The sequence below is a fragment of the Lissotriton helveticus genome, chromosome 6 (assembly GCF_964261635.1).
Source record: "Lissotriton helveticus chromosome 6, aLisHel1.1, whole genome shotgun sequence".
Taxonomy (NCBI): domain Eukaryota; kingdom Metazoa; phylum Chordata; class Amphibia; order Caudata; family Salamandridae; genus Lissotriton; species Lissotriton helveticus.
Window position 1 is genome coordinate 640717940 of NC_136067.1, and position 18280 is coordinate 640736219.

An 18280-nucleotide genomic window follows, 5' to 3' on the forward strand; every position below is an offset into this window, starting at 1 on the left:
TTGATTACATCACTGAAGACATATCAAAAGACATTTTTTAACATATTGTATTATTTCTTTTATTTATTTGCACTACTCCTTGAGATGGTCTTCCATGGTCCTTGAATATGTACTGTAACTTCACCACAGGCCTCTACTTTGTGACAGTGCCTATGGTATATTCCAAAATGCCCATTCTTCATGCAGTGCTTCTGGCTGGCCAGCTGGTTGTACATCTGCCACTCATCTCAGCATGAGTTATGTTGTTGTGGTACATCGCAGAAAGACCAACTTAGACTACACCTCCCAGCATGCAACACATGTTGTACTCACCTGTGAATCCCACTAATTGGAATAGATCACATGCTGGAAGTGAGCCTTTCAAGCAACACTGCACGGCCTCAAGAAAATGCCTATGACCAAGGGTCTGCTTCCCCGAAACGCTTTCGAAAATTTTTCTGAAATAAAGAAAGCCGGTTTTCCTAAACTAATCTGCTTCAGAGTGTGTCTTTAAACCGAGGAAACATTACAAGTATCTAAACTACGGCAGATCAGCCGTGAAGACTGCACCACCCCGCAAGGTTAAAGGGGGCAACCAGGACACAGAACTAATTGGAGCCTTTTGGTGGAGAAACAGAAATGCATCATTACCGAACATTTCTTTCTTCAGACGCCCTTCGAAGAGCAAAAAAACGAAGTGAACAGTTTGGGAATGCACAGAACCTACTAAAAGGAATCATTTCATTTAAAGGCATGACAAAACTCACTGAAGGGAAACAAACTTAGACTACACCTCCCAGCATGCAGCACATGTTATACTCACCTGTGAAACTCACTAATTGGAATAAATCCCATGCTGGGAGTGAGCCTTTCAAGCAACACTGAACAGCCTCAGTAAAATGCCTGTGACCAAGGGGCTGCTGCCTAGAAATGCATACAGCTTTTGAAAACATTTCTGAAATAAAAATGCTGGATTTCCTGAATGAATCTGCTTCAGAGGGCGCTTTAAACCAAGGAAACATTGCAAGCATCTAAATTGCGGCAGTCCAGCCATGTAGACAGCACCACTCTGCAAGGTTAAAGGCCGCCACAAGGACACAGAACTAATCAGAGAATTTTAGTGGAGTATCAGAAATGCATAATTACCGAACATTTCTTTCTTCAAATGCCCACTGAAGGGCTAGAAAAACGAAGTGAATAGCTTGGGAATGCACAGAACCTACTAAAAGGAATAATTTCATTGAAAGGCACGACAAAACTCACTGAAGGGAAACACACTTAGACTACACCTCCCTGCATGCAAAAAATGTTGTACTCACCTGTGAAGCCCACTAATTTTAACAAATTGCATGCTGGGAGTGAGCCTTTCAAGCAACACCGCGCAGCTTCAAGAAAATGCGATAAAGTGGCTGCTGCCCCAAAACGCATAAGGCTTTTGAACATTTTCCTGAAATAAAGAATGCCGGTTTGCCTGAACCACTCTGCTTCAGAGTGCGTCTTTACACCGAGGAAACATTGCAAGCATATATATATTCACAGAAAAAAAAATAGGTTTCACACATGTTATAGTTAGCTGGAGATTTCACTCATACAAAACCATTAAAATTCCCCCGTTATAGTTAGTTCAGCTAAGGGGAGAGGTGTGGCGCCGCGGCCAGGGCGACTGACGCTGGAATCTGGGGATCACGGTTCGATCCCCGGCTCCGGCGGCAGATTAGCCCAGCACCATGTGACTCTGGGCAATAGCTCGCTTAATCTTCCCGACGGCCCCCAGCGCCTAGAGACCCTTACGGGTGATTGTGCGCTTTACAAATGTGGACTTTACTAACTATAGCTCGCGCGCCCGCAATGCACTGCTGATGACATCACATACTACATCACTCATGACATGGTCAGTGACATCACTCATAGATGTTGGGAGGGGGGGCCGCACAGCCCCCCTCCTGGAGCCTTCGATGGCCCTGGGGACCGCCACCCCCCAGGGCCAGCTCCTGCAGTGTCCCGTCTTGCAGAGACGTGTAAAGAGGCCACGCCCCTTTTTACACCTTTCTGCAACTGAGCCCCCTGGCGCATACTGGACGTTGCTGGTGGGCTAGTTGGCCCCCAGGGACCCCCAGTATGCAAGGGGAATTAGTTCCCCCTCTGAAAAAGGGCCAGGGGGCTGCGTTGCAGAGAGGTGTAAAAAGGGGCGGGCCTCAGAACACCTCTCTGCAACGCAGTCCCCTGGCGCATACTGGAGGTTCCTGGTGGGCTAGTTGGCCCCCAGGCACCCCCAGTATGCAAGGGGAATGACATTTAAAAATGATCATTTACAAAACCTTTGAAATTCACTGAAAAAAACATAGGTTTCAGCCACGTTATAGTTAGGAATTAGCATTTAAAAAACCTTAGAAATTCACTGAAAAAACCATAGGTTTCAGCCATGTTATAGTTAGGAATTAGCATTTAAAATACCTTGCAAATTCACTGAAAAAACCATAGGTTTCACACATGTTATAGTTAGCTGGAGATTTCACTCATACAAAACCATTAAAATTCCCCCGTTATAGTTAGTTCAGCTAACTATAGCTCGCGCGCCCGCAATGCACTGCTGATGACATCACATACTACATCACTCATGACATGGTCAGTGACATCACTCATGACATCACTGATGACATCTCAAATGACATCACTGATGACATCATCCAGTGAATGTGTGTCTTTATGAAAAATAAATATTTTGTATATATGTATATCTAAAGATGGAAGAATAAATGGGTAAATAAGTGTCTAAATGTTTTTTTGTAAAACTAATTGTATAACTGACTTATTAAGTATATCTTAGTGAATACATGTATTAGCGAGTAATGTTTAAATATGTAAATATCTGTATCAGTGTCTCACTTTGTGTATAAGTGGCTGCATGGGTTAGTGAGTAGCTACATAAGTGTCTATATGGGTTATTAGTTGTTTTTTTGAGTATCACAATGAGTTTCTGTGTGGTTTGGTGGGGGGTATTCCTTACCGCACAGATCCATGAATGACTGACTCACTGTTTGTATGTGTTTTGAAGACAACATGTGTGCAGGGCTGTATGGGTGGATGATTGTGTGTATGGGTGTGTTAGTGAGTGAATGGCTGTCTCAATAGTATCCTTATGAGTAATTACATATGTTTTAATCTAGTATATGTGAGTATTGATGTATATAAGTGATTATATGTGAGAGTGAGAGATTGGATGAGTTCCTGTATAAATAAGTATGTGTTTCAATAAGTGATTGTTAAGAGAGTAAGTATGTGTACATTTCTGTGAAAGTTAGTGTAGTGGTGTGTGTATAGCTGTATATGCAAATAAATGGATGTTTGATAGTTTATTTGCATGTGGGAGTATGTGTGTGAGTAACTCTATGGATGAGTGTCGGTGTGTAACAGGATGTATAGGTATAGGAGTACATATGATAAGTAAGTACATGTTTGAGTGACTATATAGAACTGTTGGTGAATGAGTGGATGTGTATGTAGATGGTGGAATTACTGAATAGGTTGTTATAACTGGTATTGGTATCTCCATTTTTTTGAAAATTTTTGTTTCTAATTTAGATTGTGTGTATCAAGGGTTATATTACGCTGAGAGGAGGTCTGCCACTCTTTCACAAGGATGATGTCATCAGTGATGTCATTTGAGAATTCATCAGTGATGTCATGAGTGATGTCACTGACCATGTCATGAGTGATGTAATATGTGATGTCATCAGCAGTGCATTGCGGGCGCGCGAGTTATAGTTAGCTGAACTAACTATAACTGGGGAATTTCAGTGGTTTTGTATGAGTGAAATGTCCAGCTAACTATAACATGTGTGAAACCTATGGTTTTTTTCAGTGAATTTCTAAGGTTTTTTAAATACTAATTCCTAACGATAACGTGGCTGAAACCTGTGTTTTTTTCAGTGGGCAGGAACACCTCCTAAAAGTGGCTGAGTGAAATCTACAAGATTTCACTTTGTCACTTTTGGGCTCATGCTGTGTCAAAACCCTGCACTAGCTTGAAGCAGGTGTAAGGATTGCCACAGCAGTCTGAGCATAGGGCCCCCAGAGCATTGCTGGAGATGCGTTTCACTTGCAACATAACTCAAACAATGCACCACCTTTACAGCACAGATACATCACATATATGTGCCATTTTTGTCCCATGGTACACCGCATTGTAAAGACGCCGCATCCATGGTGGTGGTGTCACGGTGCACAATAACTGGCATCTTCCTGGGGATATGCCAGTTATTGTATATGTGCCCATTAGTGTTTTAATGTAGTGAATGGATTACTACATACCGATTAATGAGTCACTACAAAACTAAAACAACAGTGACAGAGTGTTTGGTGGAAGTGTAAGGATACAAACTGGTAAATTGAAGGTATAAACGACAAATGTGCAAGTACATAGAAGACTGCATACATAGTCTATAAGGGTTTGAAGCAGTCTATGGCCTAAGGCCTATTTTAATGCATGAGTTCTTAGGTAGTGAGTGGATGATTACAGTTCTGCAAGGAAAGAGCCTGATTGAATTTATAAAAGCCTCAGTTTTACCACAGAATACAGATAAACACATACTGCTGAATGGCTCACTACAATATTGAAACAGTAGTGTTAGAGTGTTTGCTGGAAGTGTAAGGATACACATTGTGGAATTGAAGGTATAAAACATAAGTTTGCTGGTGCATAGAACAGTGCATGCACAGTCTATAGGGGGTTGAAACAGTCTATGGACTAAGGCCAGTTTAATCCATAAGTATCTAGATAGTGAGTGGATCATTATAGTTCTGCAAAGAAAGTTCCTCACTAAATTTATTACAGCTTTAGTTTTACCACGGTACAATGGAAAAGAACATACTGCTGACTGGCTCACTACAATACTAAAACAGCAGTTTCAGAGTGTTTGGTGTAAGTCTAAGGAAACAGACTGGGGAATTGAAGGCATAAAACACAAGTTTGCAGGTGCATACAAGACTGCATCTATACTCCATACGGATTTTAAGCAATCCATACCCTCAGACCCACTTTGCATATTTTAAATCAATACAAACATTTAAAGAATATATAACTGAATCTATAAGTGCTTCACTTTTAGTATAATGAATACATTAGTAGATAGTGCTCAAACCTTTATTATTTTTAAACAATACATTTTTCTTGTAACATCCCATAATTTAACAGACCTTCCAATACAAGTTCATCAGATATGTCATACAGATCAATTCCCTCGTTAGCAGTTTCTGAATTAATTTGTTCTAAAATTTCAACATAATATCCAAAATCTCCTCAGTATGCGGCTGTTCTCTTTCCATAATTTTTCCTTTATGTTCTTGCTCCTTGTATAAAAATATAAACAGTTAATTTTATAACTTTTCATAATTTATAATACAAAACTACTGTTTTCACCTATTTTGGCCTACAAAAAATACTATATAAATACTATTATCTAATAACTTTCCAATAGTAGAGTTTTAGTCCTTTGCAAAGTTATATAAATACAATTACTTATAAGGATATCCTGTTCTTAGCTTTCCTTAAATTTTGAAACCAGTCACTCCTTATGACTGTAGGAAAAGACTCAGGCTGTTATAGTAAAATACACTACTAAAAAATGTAGAATATGTCTATTCACCCTACCCATTCCAAAATAGTAAATGTGTTTTAGTAAAATGCAAAAGATACTATTGATTGTCCAGAATAACACTGTTTATCTGTGTATATTTAGACAACATTATCACACTACTCTTTGAATACTTTATGTGTTTTCACATAAATACACTCTTAAAGACCGATCCAATACTTACCTTTTAACATAATTAGAAAGTAGTAATTCCTTATATAAGTCGAAAATACTCACAACAACAGGTACAGAACACTGCTACTGTCAGGAACAGTAAGCCCAGAAACTCTTACCGAATTCTCGCACAGGAACAGATGACGCTAGTTCCCAACTCCCCCTCCAGGATCCCGAGAGACCAAACTTTTCAATCTAATCTCTAAAAAACACACGGGAGAAGGGGGATAGGAAAAAATAATAAAGAGGAAGAGACTGGCTCGCAACCTCTGCATTTCCTCCTTAGCACCTTCTCTCTGGCTGTCTTGTTTTATTCACAGACAATCCCTTCACATGGATACATAATGGAAACTAACAAAGAACAATTATTTAATAACCTACCCTACTCTATCTCTATTCCTCATCTATAACTTAGTCTAACCCTACTAATTACCGACCCCTTGGACTTTCGAACTAGCCTCTCCTCTAGTATTTATCTGCAACCTTGTAGCTTGCGGTTCTTTATTTTTCTCACTGCTTATAACCTATAATTACGTAACATTCATTAACCTAGGCCTCTCAGTTTATTGTCTAATTTTTATATTATTAATTTCCTTGTGTTCTTCTACTAACCTTTCTTTATGCAGTTGCTTGTTATCTATTCTGTCAATCATTGAATATCTTGTGTTTTTCACTAATGTTCCTTCTTAATTCAATAGTGTTTTTGGTATTCCTTACTCAATGTGTTCTTTTCCCTAAAGACCTTGCTTATCACGCATTTTATCGTTTCTTGTTTTAGGTTTGAGAAAATACATCGAGTGAATACATTCAATATTCTCTATAATGTCAGGTAAGTTTAGTCACTCAGTAACTTGTCATACGATTATTTTCCAAGAATATACCTTTGTCAACTATAAGGTATCACTTAGGTTTCTAGTATGGTTTCTTGTTCTCTCTGCTCTTCAGGTGCTGAACACGACTGAGTCCGTCTGCCCTGAAGGAGCCGCGACAGGAAAATCAACTGCTGTACAAAGGGCGTGCGGGATTCTAGTTGCGGGCACGATAACTAAGGTAAGTTTAACCAGGAACCTTCTTTAACTCTCTCACAAATATTTGTACTTTCTCTTCAGGAATATCTATGGAGCAATTGAAAATGGGTCTTAACTCAGGAACGTTTTAGGTGAAGTGCGCACTCGTTAGGGAGCGCATGCCTCACCAAGAATTCCCCACAGGTGTGTGGTAAAGGACTAGAACGCCACTGTGTCGTTCCTCGAGGCGGCCATCTTAGAATTCCTCTGTTGCACTAAAGCACTCCAAGTATGTTTTCTTGCGGATTCTTCATCTCTCCTGTGGCAGCTAGGGTTTAGATAAGTCATTATAGTATCCACTGATTGATGAGGGGTTCTGACAGGTACACTCAGTATATAATCTTTTGAAATATCTTTAAAAGATACAAACCATCTTTACACACTTATCTTCTCCGTCCATGTTTTGTTACTTCAGCTCGGTTGAAGCACATTCCATCGACCATTTCTAACAGTTACTTGTACTTACCTTAAACATATTAAATAATAAAACAATTATATATTATAAAATTACCATTTGTGGAAGACACTAAAAAATACAGTTACAATATATCTTTTACAACACAAAATAATTTGTAAAGTATTACATTTGCCTTTTTTGCTGTTCTCAGAATATATTGAATTTCACTAGAAACAATAGTACTCATCACATAACAGTGGGCAAAAAAAAGACAATCAATAAGATTATCTTTAAAAAAAACATTCAACATTCTCAATAACAATCTAAAAAATAGAAATAAAACATATCTTAAATGTGTCTAAGAGCAATTTCATACGTAAATATGACACATCTCAAATAATCATAACATAACAAAACATTATGATTAATTTTCATACACTGTAAATAATATTACTTACAAATATATGCTGACATTATACAACAAGTCCTTTATGGTTTCACGTACTTTTCCACACGGCCAAATAGTATGCGTCAAATTCTTAGTTTGGAAATTGTTCAATAGTAATCCTGAGCGTCTGCCTCCCAGCCTTCTGATCCAAAACCACCGACATAATTTGCTCTGTCCCCCAGTGCTCATCCCTCAACCCGACGCTATTCAACATCTACATGGCAACCCTAACACAAGTAGCCCACCATCACAACCTCAACATCATCTCCTACATCGACAACACCGAGCTCATCCTCTTCCTCACCAAGAATCCACATACCACCAAAAGCAACCTCACGACACAATAAATGAAAGGACATCACCAACTACATAAAGAGCAGCTCTCTAAACATGAACTCGCACAAAATGAAAGTATTCATCCTCAGACCCACCCCCTCAGCCTCGGACAACTCCTGCTAGCTGACTACACTGTGGACAGTACCAACACCTACCAACCATGTCCATAACCTAGGATTCATCCTAAACTCCTCCCTCTCCATGTGTAAGCAAGTCTACACCATCTCCTCGTACTGCCATAACACCCTCCACATGCTCCGCAACATTTACAAGTGGATCCTTACCAAAAGAAGAAGAACAGTGACACAGTCCCTCTTCAGCAGCAGACTACACTGTGGCAAAACACTCTACGTTACGTTACGTTAAAATTATTTGTACCGTGCGCATTCACCAACGGTTTCTTGGCGCTCAATGACAAAAAGCGGTTACCAGGGAGAAAGGGTTACTTAAATGCTGATTGAAATAGCAGTGTTTTTAGCAGAGTGCGAAAACACGCATAATCAGAGCAAAGACGGAGGGCCGTTGGAAGGGTATTCCAGGTGGAAGAGGCCAGATGGGAGAAACTTAGTCCACCATGCTTTTTCCGTCTGTATCTAGGTACCTCAAGGTAATTGAGAGAGGTGGAGCGAAGAGCTCTGTGGGCGATATATCGTGTGAGGCAGGAGGAGATGAAAGCAGGGGCCGAGTCAGAAAGGGCCTTGAAGACGGTGCATCTGAGTTTGAAACTGCACCGTTTGGAGACGGGGAGCCAGTGAAGGTTACGGAGAAGGGGAGTGACATGCTGATATTTTGGCTGGCGGAAGATCAGACGAGCAGCCTGATTCTGCACTAATTGCAGCCGGTGAAGGTGATAAGCTGGAATCCCAACATACAGGGTGTTAGCGTAGTCGAGTCTGGAGGTGATAAGTGCGATAATGACCAGAGTCAGGGCCTCTCTAGAAAGAAACCTACTAATCTTGCGAATCCGCCTGAGATGGAGAAAGCAGGATGAGGTGACAGAGTTAATTTGTGGTCTCATGGACAGATCTGCAGAGATAATCACCCCCAGGCTCTTCACTGTACTCACCGGGGTAGGTGCCGTCCCCAAAGAAGGGGGCCAAAAGGCAGGGTTCCACGAGTTGGCGGAATCACCCACCAATACTAGCTCTGTTTTTGTGGGGTTCAATTTCAATTGACTATGATACATCCATTCTGCGATGGCGATCATTGTGGACTGAAAATTAAGAGAAGAGGAAGGAAGGGAGTCGATGGGAAAGATTAACTGAAGATCATCTGCGTAATTAAAAATAGTAACCGGGGTATTTCTGAGGGAAGCTAGAAGGGGTTGCAGATATAAATTAAATAATAGAGGTGACAGCGCAGAGCCCTGAGGGACCCCGCAGGTTAAAGATATAAGAGGTGCAGAGAAGGTGGATAGATGAACCGCCTGCGAGCGGAACATGAATTCCAGCCAAACACCTACAACAACTACAACAAATCTAAAAGACCACCACCTGAGTGAATATGAATGTTCCCTGCGACAGCCACATCACTCACCACCTGATAAACCCACACTGCCTCAATATCAACAAGAGGATCACCTTCAAGCTCCTCACCCTCACTTACAAATTACTCTACAACACCAGACTAATCTACCTTAACAGCAGTAATCCTAAAAGGCCACATTTTGAACTTAAAATATTGGCTCTAAAAATATTAGGTAAGAATTTGGTAGCTTAAAAACGAATTGACTATCATTACAATGTATCCAACCTTTCAGACATTGTAAATAAACAGTGTAATGTCCAGATGTTGTAGAAGGTCCATCATGAAAAATAATTGCAACAGCTACAAAAGTGCTTCCTGATCTTGAAACTTGACCAGCTACAACATTTTTAATTAAAGTTTCCAATTTTCTTCCATCAGCTCTACAACGTTGCAGCATTAAAATTACATACTGTCCATATCTTTGTATAAACAATGTTGATGACATTTCTGATTTACATTGGCTACACTCCATGTTTTGACTTGCTCCTTTAATTAAATTGTTAAAAAACACTGATTCACAGTCAGGTAAAGTCAAATATATGAATCTTTCAGTGTCTATGTTAGTGCTACATGTTGTCATTTATAAGAAAGGCCAAAAAGGTTTTCAATATCTATACCTTCATCTTCCAGTACACCAAGCATAAACATTAAAAATTCCTAACAATCTTGCTGAATATTCTGCATAAATTGACTAGAACCAGAACTTATATCCAAACATTTCGAATATCAGAAACACTTTGTATTTTACTTTTATCACTACTCCATTTCTCATAAACAGAATACAACAATGAACAGAATCTTTCGTCCCGATTTTCAACAATTTGCTGTTGCAAACTTTCAAGAACAAAAATAACATTAACAACTACATTAGCATAGCAGTTGACACCACAACTATTTTCAAACCGATGACCAACATTCTCTTCAACACTGTCCTTTTTCTTTTTGCTTACAGGCGCAACTTCATCTTGTTTTTTTCTTTCTCTACAGTTTCACTACAGATATTCTCAAATCTTCTCTTTCTACCTAACACACGCTTTTCAAATACTGGATATTGACCTATATTGGGTGCATATTCTCTTCTTAGCCTATTATACTCTTTCACATAATTTGCATCTGCACTAATCTTTGTCTCATCAAAATCAATCAAGTACAATCCAGATAAAGTTCTGACTCGAGACAAAGCAACATATGCCATAACCTCTTTAAACATGGTACTTCCAATATTCAGTAAAGCACTATCTACACTTATACCTTGAGATTTATGAATGGTCACCGCATATGCCAAACAAATAGGAAACAGTTTTCTGCGTACATGCAAATCTTTTACAATCAGAAACTGAGATGAACAATGACTAAATTGTTGTACTTCAGCAATTTCATCAAATTTGATTTTCAAAAATTGAATCCCATCTCTATTTATATAATTAACAACATCAACAATTTTACCCATTGCTCCATTTACTAAACCTTTTTCCACATTCAAATTATGTCGTAAAATTACCCTACTGTTTACACATACATACAAATTATTTTCAAAACCAGCAGATTTCTCTAAAGAATCCAATATCCTCATCAACGTTTCAGTCAAAATAATAGTGATTCCTTCATATTCTAATTTATCAATAGCTTCCAATTTCATAATTTCTTCATTTTCCAACTTTAACATTTCTTTATTGAATATAGAACATTCACGTAGTGTTGGCATTAAGCAGATTACCAGATTTGTTTTCTGCAATTCTCATGTATATTTTCTATGGGACAATATTTTCATTTGGAAACAAATAGGAAAGTAATCGTCTCTGTAAAGCTTGTTTGCCATGTTCAGTCATTTTTCCAATTCTTATAGCTTGAAGAATAGTATCATAATCAGCATAATTTGCCTGTCGCATATTTGTAATAAGTTCCTTATACTCAAAATATGACTAAATGTTTACATTTCCAAAGCTCCCTAAAGACTTTCTGGTATCTTCATGCACCAGTGTTTTAAACATTGGTTGTCCATTTACAGGAGTAAGTAGTAGAAGATCTCAAAAAACTATGACGTGTTTTCTTCCTAATAATACGTCATACTCTGTTTTAAGAATTTGCTGTATTCTTAAATGCACAAAAGCTAGCATTAAGTTTGATACCATGCTTACCTCATCAATAATGAGAAGTTTCATTTTCCTCAAGACTCTTGAAACTTCACAACAAGCTTCTCCAGATAGCTTGTGTTATTCTAATTTGTTTTCATGCTCCAATGGTAACATTAATAAACGATGTAAAGTAATTCCTTTAATATTGTGGGCTGCTAATCCAGTTGGAGCAGTGACAACACAAGACAAATGTGACTCAGTTGTTTTCTGTAGAAAAGTTGTGATTACTTTAATTAAAAAACTTTTGCCTGTTCCAGCTTGTCCACTCACATACATTCGGATAGGTTCAAATGATGAGCAAGAGCACTCTTTCTTCTTATGAAGTAATACATGGTGAATCTGTTCTCTCACTTGCTCATATATTTCTTTCTGCTCAAGATTTAGTTGTTCTTCCAAGTTTCCTAAGTTTGTTACATCTTCTTGAGCTTGATACATTGCTGTTTCCACCTCTTCCATAGCAGTTGCTGCTTCATTTTGAACAATTGGTTCTCCTAGTGGGTCCTGACTCAACGGAGCAGAATTTTGACTCTCTTGAGAACTATCTCTAGCAATCTCAGCTGCAATTGTAGCTTCTTGCTCAATTTCGTCGTTCAATATTTTCACATAATTAGCAAAAACAGGACATTCCATAGTATCTTTAGTTGCATTGAAGGAATCTTCATAGCTCTCGAAATCTCCAAGTAACCCAATTCTGAAGGCCATGGCTTGAAAAGTTGCAATAGAGCTAAATAGTAAAATTCTCTTTTGTTAGGTATTTCACAACTCAGTTTACGGTGATTAATTAAATGTCCTTATCTTTGTTTCACCAGACATCTTTCCGAACCAATCACGGCATATATACCATTATTGATGTTTTCTGTAATATTCCATTTAAAAACTTTAGGGGCATATTATCAAGCAGGGCGATAGGCAATTATCGCTGCTTTGGCCGCTAAGCGGCGATAACTCTATCGCCCTATAAGCAAGCTGTCGCTAACTGATGTTAGCGACAGCTTTTAGGCGATAGCGAGCGGTTTGGGGCCCGCTTTGCATGTTAGCGATGTTTATCGCTAATGAAATGCAAAATGGGCGTACCCAATCAGTTAGCGACTGAAAGCAGTCGCTAACGTCGCTATCGCCTATTAGCAAGTCAGGCATAGCGATGGAAATATTTGCGCTAAGCGCGAATATCACCAAATACTAACACCTGCCCAGACCAGTTCTTAGACATGTTATCCAATGGGAGGTGGATAACATGTCTAAGAGCATTTAGCTGCTAATGCGTGAATATCGCTGTATTCTCAGCGATATTCACGCATTTCGCCGCTATCGCTGGATATTTTAGCACAATGGAGAAAAACGTTGCTAATAGCATGTTTTCTCCGCTAACATATACAGCGATAGGCAGCGATAAAAAAATCGTCGCTAAGCCTATTTAGCGATAATTATAGCTACTTGTTGGTAATATGCCCCATAGTTTTGCAGCACTTCATAGAGACAAATGTTCTCAAGATGATGACTTCTATTTGGATAATATGTATCCAACATATTTGTTTTCACAATATCTGTACTTTCTGGCTCTTTTTCAGCTAAATATTCAATTTCTTGTACACATTTAAGAACTCAGTTTCATGTTGCAGCAAGACCTAGACTCACCCAAATGATTCTTCTAGATTTGGAGTATAGACTTGCAGATGATAAGCGATCCGAGCATTCAAACGCTCCAATTTCTCGATGAGATAACATCTTCAAACTGTAAGTATATAATTTCTTACTTAGACTCCTCTCGTGGGAAATCTCTTCCCACATTTCCTTTAATTCCGTCTTTTCTGATTTTGTCATGTACGATGTTACATATCGAGCAATAGCAATGGAATTGTCTGCAACATATTGAATGCCCATATTAGCATTCTACATAGACAAAATGATTGGGTTATAGTCACTTATGTATTTTGACTCTTCATTTCTTCTTAAGTTGTACATATTTTTGGGAGACTTTCTTGTGATAGTATGTCGCAAAGATGACATAAAACTGTTCACTCTTCCTTTCGATATTACTGAACGTGGAAATCCAAAACGGCATTTGGTGTAGAATTTGTCCTTAGAATTGTACTTTTGACGACAGTATTTACCACAACGATCATTTCCTCGATCTGCACGAACACCGCCTAGCTTACTTCGATCGCCAGAGATTAAATCTCCCTGCACCGATCACTGTCGGATTGGTTACTGGATTCTTCCTATCGGGGCTCCCCTTTACATCCAGATTCACCCGTGGCCCCAGACCACACGGGACTACAAAGAATCAATGGATTCTGGACCTCAGCATGTCTGAAGTCTCTGCCAGCACTGTTGCCAAACTGACCAGGTCCTGATGAAGATCCCGATTAATGAGGATCGAAACGCCGTGGACCATTCAGCACGATCATAGGTGCTACATACAAAGTGGTTCGCAAAAAAAGCAACAGCAAGCCCCAAGTAGAACCAAACTTCTCAATTCAGCTTGAACCACATTGTCTCATCCATTCACTGTATATATTTATGCACCAGTCTCCATGCGCTTTTTACGCTGATCACATTGTCACTTGCGTCGCTACCGTGATTTTCACTCACACACTTTGAGCACCAAGTACAATTTGTTTTATTTATTTGTTTATTGCAGTGCTGCTACATCTGCTATTTGCCCTTTCTCATTTCTATATATAAATGATGCCATAAGCACATGTAATAATCTAACAGAGTCTCCTTGTTTCCTTTCTGATAATGTTGTATACATATCCTCTCTAATTGCCTTTAAATAAGACCATTTGGGATATCGTATGTTTATATCAAAGGAGAAAAGTCAGCACAATTATAATAGAATAGAAAATAGAAAAAATATACTTCTACACTCAACAAACTCGTAAGCAGACTTCGCAGTTAAATTTAAAAGCACCCTACCACCACTAGTTTTTAAAACGCATTATACAATAAAATGTGTCACAAAATAGGCTACCTACATAGTGACTGTATCGTAACATCACATAGAAAAAAGAAAGCCACTCTTACGCTACCAGGAAAACACAACAACACTATAAGGCCCAAATTTCCATTGTAGTGATTTCTTAGTTGCAGTTCTAGTTGTCAGATCGACACACACACTCTCTCATGGCTGGTATACACACACAGCACACCCATTCAGCGTATTCGTCACTACACACGTGACCCTATGTATAAAAAAGATGGAGCGCACGTGTTGTACGCCATTTTAGAGTTGTTCCCAAACCACCGAACAAGGGGCCTCTTTGGTCACTGAGTTAGTGGTGTACAAAGCACTGAGCGGGTGAAGAACTGTAGTGTGTTATCTAGGAAACCTGAATCGATATTCCTATTTTATGCCCTTGTCCGTTTATAATCAATAATATCCATACAACGGCATAATAATCATATCCATAATTAATTCGTAGCACATGCTGTCACATTAAGCAAGGCTACTTCTCCGACCCCCTAGTAAGCACACCGAGTTCTCTAAACAAAAGCAAGCCTCCAGCAACCTGGGAAATCCCCCTTGCCTTTGTTTTGATTTCGTCCTAGAACTCTAGTAAAGCACTGTAAGAACGGCCAGTTCTTAGTGACATCTTTATTGACGTCTTATGTCCAACCTTACGTCAAACCCAGGCACCTTTCAGGTATAAATATACCAACGTTGCCTTAAGCAAACACACGGTGGTAATTCTGGAGCAGAGCAGCTATCTACTTCCGCGAGCCCAGCTGATGCGAGAGCCCACGGACGCTGCCCCTCCTCTTTGACGCGCTGAGAAAGACGCTGTCTTTTCTCCTGCCGAGAAATCCAGCTCCGGCGTTTCCAGCCTACCCTTGCGGGTTGCTGGGATATCGAGTCCTGAGAGAGAGATACCAGACCTCCTGCTTTCTATTACCCAGGTACGGAACTGACTAAACCCTTACAGAGAATTCTTGAGTCAGATTCTTGGCAAAACAAACTTAACTTAAACGGCTACTTACTTACTCCTTCCCACGTATTAGGCTTAGGTCAGGTACACCGGGGTAGGCGTAGTTAGAAGCACCAGTTGAGTACGATTAGTCAATGTATATATGTATGTATCTATTTTATCTATTTTAAAGTATCATATGGCTAAGAAACCATATCAATGCTTTTACAGTATTATTTTATAATCCTCCTTTTACTGTACGCACTTTACTTTACCATGAGCATTACAATCGTGGCAATTCATTTCTCTTGTATGAGGAAGAAGACTGCTCAATAAATAACACCTTTTATTGAAAACGCCCGTCTCTCTTTTCTCTGCATTCTGCTGAAACTAAGTACGCACATTTGACTGAGTGAAATAGCTGTCTTTTGTTTTCACACAACTCTAGAGATACACTCTTATTCAGGGAGAGCAAAGTTGTCATGTTTTATGGTTGTCAGAAGCTAATCCCTTCTTGTCTATCCAGGGAGGTTAAACTCCTCCTCGTTTATTCGAGAAAGTTTCTAGTGACCTCTGAGCTAGCTGGCAAACCTTAAGTCTAATATAGTCAGTAGAGACCTAGATAACCCCAGTCCTACGTCTACACTGCTGAATATATTATTCCAATGCGCAGAGCCTATTGGGAATATAGGAACTACACTACAGAACCTGCGATGATGATTATGATGGGAGCACGAGTATGTCGTTAGCCATACAGATATCAAGACAAGGCACCATATATGAGACTTCTTTGTTGGAGATCGGGACTACATCATGAAGAAGGTGTCTTTTCCACGAAAAGGTGAGCAGTGAGGCTTGAGTATGCATCGGAAGGAGTCAAAGGGTTGTAGCAGACTAGATAAAAAAACACGACTTACTATTTTAGATGAACGCACTCCTATATAGTGTATTTATTTACATGTTTAATTTTTTTTTCCCAATAGCAGTAACGTTTTTATAATCGCTTAAATGTCTGGAATATATTCTCAATACAAACAGTTTGTAGAAATGTGACGATCAACGTCTATAAAAGCGCGATATTATCTAACTCCAAATTAATATAGCAACACTTACCAATCATAACATCTTTCTTTTAATATATTTTAGATGTACAGCTTCGCGATGGATTATGTAACACGGACGACGGCAATAGCACAAGGTGAGCAAAGAAGTTTGTTTCTGAAACAACGACAAGTTATCTGTCAAAGGAGAGAATCTGTAGTATGCAGCAAGCGCAAAAAAAAACATTGGGCTAACGGGGCTTCAGCTAGGATGACATAGCTTCCTGGGCCCACACACAGTCGCACCGAGTACGTCACAGGCCTTTCAAACACATTTTGCTTGTTAATGAGGCTCTGATATTCCCCCCACCCCGCTTACAGCCCCTGCAGCTCCACTCTTCTTTTTGCTTGAACTTAAGCTCCCACCCCACGTTTTTTCTAGCCCTCCCACCCACGATATTTTTGACTGTGGTTGCGCCTCTGGCTTCACGTACCCCTCCCCTGTCGTGTGTGTCTCTCCCACGTTTTAATGTTCTTTTTTCCCTTTCTCTTTCTTACTCTCTCACATCGTTTCTCTTTCTTTTTTAAAGTTTTGGACTTTGCTATCTCCACTCTGCTCTATACAACCTTATCTAAATTGAAATGTTTAACTCTCTTGATTACAGTGAAGGCTTCTTCCACACGTAGAGCACCATCTTTCAATCACTCTCTGTGACATCATTTCTCTTTCTCTTTTAAACTTAGAGAAAATGCTGTCTGCTTTGACGTGTAGAAGCAAAGGTGTCTTTAAGTTGTGAATTCCACTGGCCGCAGTGTTTGGCCACACTGATTATACAACGGTAAGCACAGAGGCCTAAATATACAATGCCTTCATTACAATGCATTAGAAATAAGTTGGCATATTTACAATCCCGGTGTGCCACTTTTGTGTCAGTAACGCAGTAGGCACTTCCATATAGACGCCACTTGAACGCGGCACTATAACAGAACTGAAATGTACTAGGCACACTGCACACGTAAAACTGTAGTGTTACCTTCATTTGTGAAAGGAGACAGTCGGTAGTGTGCAGCAGCTTCACTGTGTAAAATGTATAAATACCTCCGAGCAGTGACAACAGATAGGTTACAACAGTCTAACAAACAGATCTACAAGCTTATTACGCCACTTTTCTGTCACTTTTAACAAGGGAAAAGTGACGCAAGGAGCTTGTAAATCTACGTCTGACTTTTCAAGAAAAAATCTCAACTCCAGACTCTGCAACACAGTTCTAATGTTGTTTTCTCTCTCTTTCTCTCTTTCACTCTCTGTGACATAATATCTCTTTCTCTTTTCAACTTCTAGAAAATGCTGTCTGCTTTGACGTGTAGAAGCAAAGGTGTCTTTAAGTTGTGAATTCCACTGGCCACAGTGTTTGGCCGTAGAGTTTATACAACGCTAAGCACAGAGGTCTAAATATACAATGCCTTAATTTCAATGCATTAGAAATAAGTCGGCGTATTTACAATCCTGTTGTGCCACTTTTGTGTCAGTAATGCAGTAGGCACTTCCTTATAGATACCACTTGAACGCGGCACTATAACAGAACTGAAATGTACTAGGGACACTGCACACGTAAAACTGTAGTGTTACCTTCAT

The 18280-nt window shown here is 39.4% G+C and overlaps 1 long non-coding RNA gene across 1 annotated transcript in view; it reads left to right on the forward strand.

Annotated features, from left to right (window-relative positions):
- Positions 1 to 18280, forward strand: part of LOC144762815 (uncharacterized) — a 425372-nt gene that overhangs the window by 111438 nt on the left and 295654 nt on the right. The window contains exons 2-4 of the long non-coding RNA XR_013596139.1: positions 6565 to 6615; positions 6732 to 6836; positions 13265 to 13430. This is a non-coding gene — a long non-coding RNA (uncharacterized LOC144762815). The remainder of the gene's footprint in view (positions 1 to 6564; positions 6616 to 6731; positions 6837 to 13264; positions 13431 to 18280) is intronic.